Genomic DNA, 4,275 nt, shown 5'->3' on the forward strand with positions numbered 1-4,275 from the left:
TTTGTTAGGGTACAGCCACACCTATTTGTGCATATTGTGCCGCGCTCAGTACGGCCAGGGGTGAGCCCGAGGCGGGGAAGTGAAGGATTAAAGAAGACAGACACGAGAACACAGTTGGGACCAGGTGGGACGCTGTCCTATCTGATGGAGAGACAGCGCCACGGCCTGCAAGCCGAGTCCTTATCTTGTAGCAGATTCCACGAGGCAAAGTAAGGGCGTGGCCAAGATGTTTACAACGTTCTTGTGGGTTTCAAATCTACTCAATTACCTGCACCTGAACTCTATCAAGCTTTGTTTTGGCAGCACTTGCTGCACCTCCCACAGCCCACATCACTCAGCCACCTGAGACCACAGGTTCGGACCATCAGGTCAAGCTCACAACCACAGCCTTTGGCTGTAATTGTGCTGGGAGGGCTCTGCCCTGCAAGCTGGGACCTGCACGTGGCTTGTCCACGAGAGGACTGTGCCCTCTCATTAGTCCGAGGCTTGAACCTGTCCAAACGCTGTGACCGCTCTCCACGGCACATATTGCCTAGGGCGCTGTCACACTAGGAGTTGAGACTTGGAGTTTCAACAGAGACCATCCGCCATTCTCTCTCTGGCTGCTACAGACAGAGCTGGCTGACCTCTGGTCTAGGATCTCAAATGCCCTTTATCATCTTGCACAGCTGGGTAAGAACTTTGGCGTTGCCTCTTTCACCAAGGACCGTCTTTTCCAAGCCAATTAGCCATTCCGGGGGGGGAGGGGGCAGAAGAGTAGGCTGCACGGACTGCATAGGAGCCCCCGACTTAGTACTTTAGGCACCCGGAGTCCCATTGGAAAGGAGAGTCAGAGATCGCAGGTGGATGGGGAAGGACGAGGCCCTTTTTCTTTTAAAATATATTTCATTGATTTTCTACAGAGAGGAAGGGAGAGGGATAGAGAGTTAGAAACATCGATGAGAGAGAAACACCGATCAGCCGCCTCCTGCATGCCCCCCACTGGGGATGTGCCCGCAACCAAGGTACACGCCCTTGACCGGAATCAAACCTGGGACCCTTCAGTCCACAGGCTGACGCTCTATCCACTGAGCCAAACCGGTCAGGGCATGAGGCCCTTTTTCTGTCTTCTCTGTGTCTGACCTGGCAGAGAAAGTGTTCAAGCACGAGGGTGGGGCTAGGGCAGTGATGGCAAACCTATGACAGGCGTGTCAGAGGTGACAGGCGAACTCATTTTTTTGATTTTTCTTTGTTAAATGGCATTTAAATATATAAAATAAATATCAAAAATATAAGAGTTTTACTATGGTGGCAAATATCAGAAAATTTCTATATCAAAAATATAGTTTTACTATGGTGGCAAATATCAGAAAATTTCTATATGTGACACGGCACCAGAGTTAAGTTAGGGTTTTTCAAAATGCTGACACGCCGAACTCAAAAGGTTCGCCATCACTGGGCTAGGGGAAGGGCGTGTGAGGCCTCCTGTGTGGGTGCCACCTTTGTGGGGCAGTGCCACCCCCTATATGCTGGCAGCTGTAGGCTCCACCCCAGCCTCCCCACATTGGGCACAAGCAACACGGGTTTGGAATCAGGAAGTCACAGAAGCAATGACAGTGGGAATAGCACAGGCAGAGGAACAAGGAGCAAGCATGGAATCCTAGAACGTTCCAGCAGGAAGGGACAGAGGTGACCTGTGGCCACCCTGCTTTGAACCACTGGCAGCCTTAACAGGTTGGCTCATTTTTTTAAAAAATCGATTTCAGAGAGGAAGGGAGAGGGAGAGAGAAACAGCAATGAGAGAGAATCATAAATCGGCTGCCTCTTGCACGCCCCACACTGGGGATCGAGCCCGCAACCCGGGCATGTGCTCTGACCGGGAATAGAACTGTGACCTCCTGGTTCATAGGCCGACGCTCAGCCACTGAGCCACACCGGCCCGGCATGGTGTCATGTTTTGCCTGTGTTCACACACGGTGACAGACTGGCCGTGGTTTTGTACGGGAGCATCGTGGCCAGGCCTTGTCTGACCTCGATGTTCCGTGAAGCTGCTTAAGTTTACGTTCAACAGGAGACCAGCAGGCCCCTCGGAGGGCGGGCCTTTGCCCCGCCGTCTCTGATGGAGACTTTGAAGAAACCCTTCTCCCCAGCAGCTCTGGGGCAGACATGCCGCGGTGCCTGGCAGCGGATAAGGGGAACGTGAGACAAGGATGGAAGGAGGGGGCTGTGAGGGTCAACACAGGCCGCCTCAGAGACACGGAAGTGGAGAGGTCGAGGCCCGTTTTCTGTGTATGTTGGTGAATTCCCCTGACGAGGCGCTGTTGGCGGCTAACCTTCGACCCCTGCTTCTGGTGGCAGTCGGCTAAGTGACATTGCTGTGAAGGTGACCTTCCTCCTACGGGAACACCGTCTTCGCACGCCTGCGCAAGTGCCCAGCCCGAACTCCTCTCTCCTTTAGCGCAACTCCCAGTTTTAAAATGTTAATGTAAGTGCTCCTCCTCCCAGATGACTTTGGGGTAAATCGAGGGCCTACGGTAACCGTCGGCCTGATGCTGTCTGTTCATTCTCCTCCAGCCTCCCACCCGCCACCTCCGGCCCCAGGAGGCCGTGCCCCGTGGCTGGGATCAGGACCCGCCGCTGTGCTCGTGCGTGACTCCAAGGTAGAGAACTTCCTCCCCGAGACACTGGCGCTGCCCTTGGCCCAGCTTAGTGGTCCGTTGTCCCATGACCAGCGGTCCTTGGTGGGACCAGGGTTCCCGTGTCCAGAGCCTGATAGTTGCTGGCCCCAGACCCAGGCCACCCCTCCCAGCCAGCGGATCCTCCGTCCCGAGGGCTTCTGGGTAAGCCCACCCTCAGTCTGAGGACTGCTGTTAGCTGTCAGGGTTCGAGGTCCGATGCACATAGAAACCGATACCGTTGTTGCAGGGGGTGGGAATGGCACCAGGTGTCGGACCGGTGGGGTCAGCCCAAACCTGGGTTCAGCAGCCTCGGTACCAGGGCTCTGGCTGGGAGAGAATTCAGAGCCAAAGCCCAAACTGTACGAGAACACTGATTTGGTAAGTGACAGAAGCGGAAGAAGTAATCCTGGAAGAAATGGGCTGAGGAACAAGCTGTAGAGGTAAAGAAAAAGGCCCTTGCAGCTTGGGAGAGAGGAAGCCAGAGGTAAGGTGCCTAGGGCAGGCAGGGGGCGGGAAAGGGACAGGCACAGGCTGCTCCTGGGAGGAGAGGCACGGGGTCCTCTCTGAAGAGTTTTTTTTAAAAAAATATATTTTATTGATTTTTTACAGAGAGGAAGGGAGAGGGATAGAGAGTTAGAAACATCGATCAGCTGCCTCCTGCACATGCCCCACTGGGGATGTGCCCGCAACCCAGGTACATGCCCTTGACCAGAATCGAACCTGGGACCCTTCAGTCCGCAGGCCAACGCTCTATCCACTGAGCCAAACCCGTTAGGGCCCTCTGAAGGGTTTTAGGGGCGGCCCCAGGGAAGGACCTCGGTGTCCTGCTTGGCAGCTCCAGGTGTGTCCTCTCGGGGTGGTGGTCTCCTGATTGGCTGGCGGACCGAGGGCAGGGGCGTTACTCCAAGCAGCTGGCCCTGAGTTAGCAGTCAGCGTGGCTGGTTTTGCTGCTGACCTGGGCCTGGAGCTCACATACAACTTGAGGCCTAGATGTGATCTTAGGGAGGAGAGGTCAGGGGGTCCCAACCGCAGGGCAGGCCAGCGATTTGCTAGGGGAGAAGTCACCCTGGGGCCAGGTCCCACCCACAGCTAACTGCCCCTTGCTAGGCCCCTGGGGCTCCCGCCCTGGCGACCTTCTGTACCTGCCCGTCGTCCTAACTGCCCACCACACCGTGACACCGGGTTGAAAACAGCGGTTCATTGGATGCTGAGTGACCCAGGGCTGGGGCAGGGGAAGCGGGAGAGCCTCGGCCTCGGCGGGGAGGGGCTGCGGCACAGATCCCGCGCACAGCGGACCCACTTTCGCTCTCCCGTGGGGTTTCCGAGGTCAAGCTCCCTTTGCGTATGGCCTTTGGGTCCCGCGGGAAGGACTTTGGCCCCGAGCGCAGCTAGAGGTCAAAGGTCTTTCCTGGGCGCTGCTTCCGGCGCCATCACTTGGGGTTTTGGTAGTCGTCTCTGAAAAGCAATTCAGTGTCTCGGTCCAAACAGCGCAGGGCCATTGCGAGCTGGTTCTGCGGCCACACTGTCCCGCCCGGGGGGTCCAGGAGGCCAGGCTCCCCGGCCAAGCGACCGGCTCAGGTGGAGCCCAGGACCAGACAGCCCGCTCGAGAGCCACGCA

Source organism: Myotis brandtii, unplaced genomic scaffold (genome assembly GCF_000412655.1).
Source record: "Myotis brandtii unplaced genomic scaffold, ASM41265v1 scaffold1236, whole genome shotgun sequence".
NCBI lineage: Eukaryota > Metazoa > Chordata > Mammalia > Chiroptera > Vespertilionidae > Myotis > Myotis brandtii.